At 47.1% G+C, this 9,280-nt stretch overlaps 1 long non-coding RNA gene across 2 annotated transcripts; it reads left to right on the plus strand.

Moving 5' to 3' along the window:
- Nucleotides 1–4,311: 4,311 nt before the first annotated feature.
- LOC139032577 (uncharacterized) lies at nt 4,312–6,798 on the plus strand. 2 transcript variants are annotated; one of them, XR_011485107.1, is made up of 3 exons: nt 4,312–4,897; nt 5,502–5,622; nt 5,913–6,798. It is a non-coding gene; the product is annotated as an uncharacterized lncRNA (long non-coding RNA). The 2 variants fall into 2 exon arrangements; XR_011485106.1 differs by having other exon boundaries at nt 4,312–5,622.
- Nucleotides 6,799–9,280: the final 2,482 nt, after the last annotated feature.

Here is a 9,280-nt window from a genome sequence, read left to right on the forward strand (position 1 = left end):
GACTCTCAAGAGTCTTCTCTAACACTGCAGTTGAAAAGCATCAATTCTTCAGCACTCAGCTTTCTTTATAGTCCAACTCTCACATCCATACATGACCACTGGAAAAACCATATTCTTGACTAGGCGGAACTTCGTTGGCAAAGTAATGTCTCTGCTTTTTAGTATGCTGTCTAGAAAAACTGTGTAGGCACCAGCAATGCAAAGACCCAGCTCCTGCCCTCAAGGAACTCACAGACGCATGGGAAGAAGCACAAGGGCATCAACGTTTGAGAGTGCTTCAGCTGAGCGATGCCCCAGGGGAGGGGCTCGGGGAACGAGGAGGATCCGGCGTGTAGGCTATTAACAGACAAGTAAGAAGGAATTTAACAGCAGAGGGAAAGGAATACCCGGCAGAGGGAGCAGCCTAAGCAAAGTCTCATGAACAGGACTTCCCTGGTATCCAGTGGCTGGATACCACACTCCCAATGCAGGGGGCACGGATTGAATCCCTGGTTGAAGAACTAAGATCCCACGTGCTGTCAAAAAAGCAGAGTTCTGTGTGTTTGGAATATAGAATCCTTAACGTGATGGGAGATGAAGCCGGAAAGGTGCTTGGCCATCAGAGCACCAAAGGGCAAGCCCAGATGTGTAAGCTTTCTTAGAAAAGCAGTGAGAGGAGCTCTTGGTGGGTTTTAAGCAGGGGCCTGTAGGGGGTGGGAGGGAGGCTCAAGATGGAGGGGATATATGTACACATATAGCTGATTCACTTTGTTCTACGGCAGAAACTAACACAATATTGTAAAGCAACTATACTCCAATAATACAATAATAAATATATAAAAAAAAGCAGGGGCCTACAAGGGCAGTTTGTTTCTGGACGATCATCTGAAAGCAAGCAGATGATGGAGAAGGGAATGAGACCAGAGACAGAGAGAGGTTATTTGGAAGGGGCTGGTAATAGGGGGAGAGGAAGGACTGACCAAAAGCAGGGGCAGAGGGCCCGGAGGAAGATTGGAAGCAGCACCTATGAGACCCTATGAAACACAGGGACAGAGGGATTGTAGGAAGATAACAAAACGATGCCTGGATTTCTGGCAGGGCCACCGGTGAATGGTTAACTATCCACCAAGAAAGGAATGCAGGGGAGTCATCCAGGGCGGAGGTCCAATAGTCTGGATGTAAGTATAGCCTCACTAGGTCAACATTCTATTTGAAAATCCCTTCAATTATCCATAAAGTCCAGTTGCTTTGATTGAATTAGATGAAGTTCCAGGACCTTGTTCACATGATCATTAAATCTGAGAATTGCACTCAGCATAGAGCTACAACTCATGGAATGAAAAACACAGGAACCTGCCTCTCTATGGAATAGAAGAGTTGTGTCCTCACCATGGGGCTGTCAGCCATGGGTAGGATGGCTGGCAGGTACCCCACATGCCATTTAAGTCAGAGTTTCTCAACCAAGTCTGAGTATTGGATCTACCGGGGGAGCTTTGAGATGATGGCTGAGTCCCACGTGCAGAGGTTCTGACTTAACCCTCTGGAGCACGGCCTGGGAATCTGAATTATCAAAAGCTCCTGGGAAATTCTAAAGTGTAGACACAGTTGAGAGTCTCTGATTTAGATTGTTCTCTCTCCTTCCCAGTGTATTTGAATTCCCCTTCACCAGAGGCTCTGACGGTAAAGAATCTGCCTGCAATGCAGGAGACCAGGGTTTGATCCCTGGGTCAGGAAGATCCCCTGGAGAAGGAAATGGCAACCCACTCCAGTATTCTTGCCTGGAGAATTCCATAGACAGAGGAGCCTGGTGGACTACATATGGTCCATGGGGTTACAAAGAGTCAGACACAACTGAGCGACTAACACTTTCAAAGGTCAATAAGCCAGGTCAGCGTGGGACCGACGGCGACTGTCAGAGGCTCAGACGGTGACATCCTTGGCCCGCCCCTGATAGTCCCTCTGGATCTCACAGTAAATGTTTATCCAGGCAGCCCCGGGTCCGGCAGCGGCTGCTGATTGCTGGGTACACTTGCTGGGACGGGGCAGAGGCTCTTCCAGACACTGGTTCCAGACAGCTTGGCTCTGAAACACAAACAAACAAAAAATAGTCCCTCTGCCTCTCAACCTGTTCTGCACTGGGGAGGTGCTGGGGTGGGGATCAGGGGAAGATTTCAAACCAGGGTAACATTTACTAGGCTTTTCCAACCTGTGCCAGAGTAGTTATTACTGCAAATAGCCATTTGGGCGGCCACGAGTCTGTAATTTTAACCTCTGAAGCAGCATGTTCTCAGAGCCCTGGATATCTCATTTTGGTGATGCAATGAGGAAGATCCAGGGACAGGACAAAAGGCAAGTCTCACTGCCCCCCACCTCCCCCAGCTGCTGGCACCACGACCACCATGCTACTCAAAATTGGGCTCCAAGATTTTACAAGGAGGATCCTTCAGAGTCCAGGTTGGAGCTTAATTTGTCTTTTTCTTGCCATATCTGCATTTGTTATCATTCAGTCACTAAGTCGTGTCTGATTCTTTGTGACCCCATGGACTGTAGCCAGCCAGGCTCCTCTGTCAATGGGATTATCCTAGCAAGCATACTGGAGTGGGTTGCCATTTCCTCCTCCAGGGGATCTTCCTGACCCAGGGATTGAACTCATGTCTCCTGCATCTCCTGAATTCTTTACCACTGAGCCATCAGGGAAGCCGCATTTCCGCATACCTTCCCCTTAAAACAGTCCTAGATTCTCTGCCTATCTTCCCCTTAAAATGGTCCTAGTTTCTCTAAGCATCTTCCCTGGAGCATCACTGAAGCTCTAATCCCAGTGAAACTTGATTCATCAGAGGCAATGGAGACTGAGTCAGTTTATCCATGAGTCCACAGCACAGCCTCCTAGCTCAGCAACCAGAACAGAAAAGCCACACACGTCCAGACTGGAGGCCACCAAGCATAGCGGAGACCCCCTTCAGCCACTCTGCTCTCCCCTGACCCCTTGGGTATCAGTAGGGCATCCCCATGAGGGCCCTGAGCGAAGCAGAGGTACACAGTTTTGTGGGGAAGAAGGGTACACACCAGCCCCAGCCTTCGGGACACTTCAATCCAATCAGTGTTCGTCAAGCCCAGGGCAGAGAAGGCTCAAGACACCAGATGAAAATCCAAAACTCTGGGGGCCCCAAATTCCCAGAGCTGCAGCTTTCCTGGGACTGCTTTAATCCACTATGAAGGCACCTCTTTAGTGGGAGCCAGTCGCCCCCAGCCCACCAGTGACCCAGGACAGGGGCTTCTGCCAGAGTGACTCACCCCAGGCTCCCAGCCGACCAGCTCCTGTGTTCCTTGCTAGTGTATCACGTGTGTGACAGCCGGTCACCCTGAGACAAGGGTCTTCTTTTACTTTTTTAAGGCAAACTATTTGTTCATCTTCTCTGGCTGGGAAGCAGGTGGGATCTTGGTTCCCCAACCAGGGATTGAACCCACACACCATGCATCCGAGCGTGGAGTTGTAAACACTGGATCACCAGGGAAGTCCTGAGACAAGTGTCCTCCAACCTGAGGATGAGGCACAAGGGTTTCCATCCTTCTCTTGGGGATCCCCCAGATGTGCAGTGGCTTCTGCAGGTGGCTGTGAAATTCTCAAGACCAAAGTCATTTGAATTCATTTTCATCTTTTTAAAGCAATCAATGCAAAATCAGAAAGTCCTCTGGGGGAGCCAAGGGGATGGAGAGCTGTCACAAATTTGAAAGATTCTTCCTTGTCTTAGTCGTCATATTTGATGGACAAGTTCACATAATTCATCCATTTTGACAAACTCCCAGCAGGCGCCCGTTTCTGTGCGGTGACCCCCTCCCTGCAGGCAGGAATGCGGCAGGTCCCTGGCCCGGCAAGGTCTCGGTTGCAGTTTAGGAGGCAGGTGATTGTCAGGGTGTGTGAACAACAGTGTGTGTGAAAAAGAGTGTGTAATGACTAACAGAGGGGCTGCCCGCATAGGGGGCTAACACTGCCTTGGGGTGTCAGGAAAATACATGGGGAGATTGGGAGCAATTCACCAGGACCTGAAAAGGAGAAGTGGGGGGAAGATGGCGGGCACAGAGCCGCAGAGTCGTGGGGAAATGCGGCCCCTTGGAGAGTCGGCTTCCGCAGGCTGGACCTCACCCTGGGGGCCCAGCTGAGGTCAACCACAGGATGCCAGTGCTTTGCCTGGTCCAAGAGCTTTCCTGGCCCTTTCCTAGTGAGATTTCTTCTGCACCGCACACTGGGTCGATGAACATATGTCTGATAAGCACCGCCCCGGGTATGTGGCCTTCGAAGTCACCGACGTCATCCTCTTTGGAAGGCTAAAAATAACTCACCCATCTGCTGCCTCCATCTCACCTGCCCAGACAGAAGGCGGCCAGGTGGGCCGCATCAGAAGAAGGACTTGGCAGAGGCGGGAGGACTCTGGCAGCTCCGCGGTTTGATCAACTACCCACCGACTTCCAAGCATATCAGAAGGCGAGAGTCTTGCCACACGAAGATATGAGCCCAGAGGATCATCCAAAGGAGAGGAGTAGAGAGTGGGTGCTTACTGAGTGTCCACTCTCCGTCGGCCCGGGGTCAGCCGCTTCGTGGATGTCACCATCATCTCTGTATGAAGAGGAACCCAGGCTGCCCATCCCACGACTGGAAGGTTTGAAGTCAACCCCATTCCCCCCCGCTGTGGGCACACACACCAGCACCCCCTCCAGCTTCCTGGTTCCCTGCTCCACCCCCTCACCTGCACTATCTCAGCCGCTGGGTTTGGAGGGGCCTCATTCTGGGCTGCAAGCCCTCCTTTTCTCACAGCTGCTCCAGCGGGAGCTGTCAGCACCGGCCCACGCAGGAGTGGGTGTTTGCAAACGTTCGGAACGACCTTCCTTTAATGACAGTAGCATACGGATCCTTGAACAGGTAACATGTGTGTATCCTTTTCCAAGAGATGCCCTCACTTACCTGCATCAGACAAAGGGATATGGGATAGAGGATGCAGAGGTAAAAGAATCAGGTTTGGAAATTAACTCCTTGCACATTTTAAAAAATGAAACTCACAGGAAATTCCCTGATAGTCCAGTGGATAGGTCTTGGTGCTTTCACTGACGTAGCTGAGGTTCAAACCCTGATTGAGGAACTAAGATCCTCGAGGCTCAGCCAAGAAATAAAACAAATAAAATCAAATGAGATATAGCTGGGCACTTGTATTTTTTTTAAAAAAAGAAATTAACAAATTCCTAACCCCTTATTCCACACACAAACATCCTCACAGAACCCTAGAGTCTGGGGTACCCCAAGAGAGGACATGATGTTTGTTTACTTCAATGCCTTAAACTGTCCACTGGTTTGTAACACACGGACCTACACGGCACGCATTTCCCTTCTCACTTCTGCACCCACCTCCAGCCAAGGCAATGGCTGACTCTGGTTCTCCAGACTCCTACCCCACTCAGAAAGCTCTGCCTTTAGCCCTTTTCTCCTGAAGCTTCAGTCCTAGAGATGCTACTGTTCATCCGCTTTTTAGAAATTATCACCCCGAGTCATCTCTGTGTGTTCAGTCTTCTTATCTCTCCAGTCTCCTAACTATGCCCTATTCAAGGACGTGAGCATTCAGTCTCGTCTTTGACGTGAAACATGAAAGAAAGGTGAGTGAGACAAGCACGTGTGTAATCACACGGAAGATGGAGGGCAGGATGGGAGGGGGCGTTGAAGCTAGGGAGTCGTGTGGGTGTGCTGAGGGGGTTGCAAGGGAGGCTGATCAGAGGCAAGAGCTGAAACTCTCGAGTTAGACTTCATTTTTCTCCCTACACTTCTGTTTGCTTTTCTACACAATGGGTAAGTGATACCCAACAGGAAAAGTTAAAGGACTAACTGTATGCATAGAACTTTACTACCATGACCTCACACTCTTAATCCTTTTTTTTTTCCTTAACAGGTGAAGGAATTGGAGCTTAAAGATGATATAACTTGGGACTTCCCTGGTGGTCCAGGGGTTTAGAATCTGTCTTCTGATGTATGGGATGTGGGTTTGATCCCTGGCTGGGGAACTAAGATCCCACATGCCGCAGGACAAGAAAGTCTGTGTGCTGTGACTAGAGAAGCCTAGGTGGTGAAACGGAGACCCAGGAGGTGAAGCAACCTGCCCAGAGCCACGCAGATGGGACACGGCAGAGCCGAGATCCAAGCCCAGGCTGGTCTGCTTCTGCCACCCCTGCTTCTAGCCACCGCCGATGCTGCCTCCCTCTGTACGTCTGATGTCGAATTGTCAGGAGCACCAGGCGCTCGCTTCAGAAACCACAGCTACTCAAGGAAGGAGTCCACACCTCCCAATCGCCATCCTCTCCAGGAGACAGACCCTTGCTCCTCTCCCAACAGTCTCTCCCCACTCCCCTTTATTCCTGAATAGGCAGATTGGTCCACAGCCTGCCAGGTTATCTGTGACTCTATTATCGCCAGTGTTGCGATGCCCCAGAGAGGACGGATACAGGCTCCTTGAGAGTAAGGACCATTTGTCCCCTTCAGATCTCTCTCCTCAGCTAGTGGGGCATTTACTAAGTGCCTGATTAAAACAGTCACCCCTGGTCTCTTGGTGGCGGGAGGCAGGGAATGGGTAGGAGGCTTGGTTCCAGGATCCCTGAGGATACCAAAATCCAAGGATGCCCAGGTTCCTTATATAAAATGGCATAGTATTTGTGTATAGTCTATACATATCTTCCCTCATACTTTAAATAGTCTCTAGATTACTTAGAAAACCTAATAAAATGTAAATGCTATGTAAATAGTTGTAAATACTATTGAAAATTCAAATTTTGCTTTTTGGAGCTCTCTGGAATTTTTTTCTTCTTGCATATTTTCAATCTGCGGTTGGTTGAACCACGGATGGGAAACCTACAGATACGGAGGGCAACTGTATTTCCTGGCTGATGTACAGCCAAGATAAGGACTGATGGAGGGTGGGAGTGACCACATTTCTCAGAGCTTCTGTGGTTCACTGTGAGATCCTGACCTCTTGAAATGTGTCACTGGCAGACAGGCCACTGAGCAGCCTCTGAGTCCCAGGTGCCATCCAATTCTGAAGTCTCGGGGGACCCCAGGAGACTGCAGCAGAAGAGGGAGCTACATATATCATCCTTATGACATTTGTGTGGATTTTAAGTATTTAGCTTTAATCACAAGTGTGCATGCATGCATAGTCATGTGCAACCCTTTGCGACCCCACAGACTGTAGCCCACCATGTTCTCTGTCCATAGGATTTTCCAGGCAAGAATATTGGATTGAGTTGCCATTTCCTTCTCCAGGGGATCTTCCTGACCCAGGGATCAAACCTGCATCTCTTGCATTGGGAGGTGGATTCTTTACCACCAGTGCCACCTGGGAAGCCCAAGTGGAGGTTTAACTTTTTTTTAAAAAAAAAAAACAGTCTTTAGAAGTAATTTAGATGAAAACATATGTCTACACAAAATTCTGCATATGACTGTTCATAGCAGCACTATTCAAAATAGTCAAAGTGGAAACAATCCAAATGTACATCAAATGATGAATGGATACATGAAGTGTGGCATCTCCATATAATGGAGTGTTATTTGGGGAAAAAAAATGAATGAAGCACTGATACATACTACAACATGAATGAACCTTGAAAATTATGCTAATTCAAAGGAGCCAGACACAAAAGACTACAAATGGTAGGATTCCATTTATATGAAATAGTCAGAGAGAAAAAACAGAGTAGTAGTTGCCAGTGGCTAGGAGGAGATGGGGAAGTGATAGCTATCATGTATGGGGTTTATCTGAGGGTGATGAAAAATGTTCTAAAATTGATCATGGTGACAATTGCATAACTCTGAGGATATACTAAAAATCATTGAGTTATACACTTCAAATGGGTGACTTTCTAGTATATGAATTATACCTCAATAAAGCTATTACTAGTACAGAATAATTTACAATGAACATAATTGTTTTCTTACAATTGATATTGACTCCAATTATGCCAATCACTGAGATGTCGTCTCTTCTATGGTTACTCTATTTCACCTTGTTTACTATCAAATCAGCTACTTTTCAAGGGCACTTGCTGATTTTATTTTCCTTTCAAGCCCACAAAAAAAGGCACAAGGATTTTTTTTTTCAAATCTGAGATCTTTTTATGATCAAAGTGATCCATTCTTAAAAATTCACACAATACAGAAATAGCATAATAAACATCAAACATCTACTCATAACCCCTTCCCCAAAGGCTGCCACTCTAATAAGTTGCTTTGTAGCCTTCCTGAGCTTTAATAAATGTATAAACACAAATGTAATTTGCAGAAACTTGATCATCCAAGTACACTGTTCTGAAACCAGCTTTTTTTTTTGACAGCCTGTCATAGATGGCTTTCAACAACTAAACATTTTGATATACACCATCATTTTTAATGCCTGCTTAATATTGTTGAATAGATAACCCCCCAGTTATACTAGTCAACTCCATGTTAATGGATATTTTAAGCTGTTGTCATGTTTTTTTCTATGCTAAACAAACTACAATGGACATTCACTGAGATATTATGTTGGCCAAAAAGATCATTCAGGTGTTTTCCATAACATCTTATAGAAAAACCTGCACGAAATTTTTGGCCAACCCAATACATTCCTAGAAATGGGAATGATCAGCCAAAGGAGTCACGTATATTACAACTGGATGTCTATTCCTCGATCTCCTCCTAGAAAGGAGGCTAATTGGGATGATCCTGCATTAAAGAGTGTCTTTTCGACCTCAGCATCTAGAGCCAGGGGACTAGCAAGGGGCTCCATTTGGCTGACCATCACTCCCCACCTGGAGGCAGAGATGGGGACATCACATCTTTTCACTTCTGGTGAATTTCCACAGGTGGAAAACAGCCAAATCCTTGAGTTATGGCCGTTTTTCTCAGTTCTAAGATTCCAAGGATTTCCTCTCTCAATTTCTGGTAACCTCTCTGCTCACATAGTCCAAAGATTTCATGGTGATTTCCAAACTTAGACAAAATTCGTTATGTCTGAAAGTAATTGGAAGAAAGTGTAGGATCACAGAGTACACGAGATGTTAGTATCAACTAAGGAGTTCACAGAACTAGTTACAGCAAAAAGAATAACTCCTCAAGGTCCCAAAGGATCACTTGGTTTTTTGTGATCTTCTCCCAAAAAAAAACACTTATTTTCAGAACCAGGCATCTAGCTACAAGGCCTGCCTGGCTTCCTAGTAAATTTTAAAGCCCACATCCCTTAAATAAACCCTCCTTCTCTCGAGTGAAATGAAGTTGCTGCCCTTCCCTCAA

This window comes from Odocoileus virginianus, chromosome 32 (assembly GCF_023699985.2).
Source record: "Odocoileus virginianus isolate 20LAN1187 ecotype Illinois chromosome 32, Ovbor_1.2, whole genome shotgun sequence".
Classification (NCBI taxonomy): Eukaryota; Metazoa; Chordata; class Mammalia; order Artiodactyla; family Cervidae; genus Odocoileus; species Odocoileus virginianus.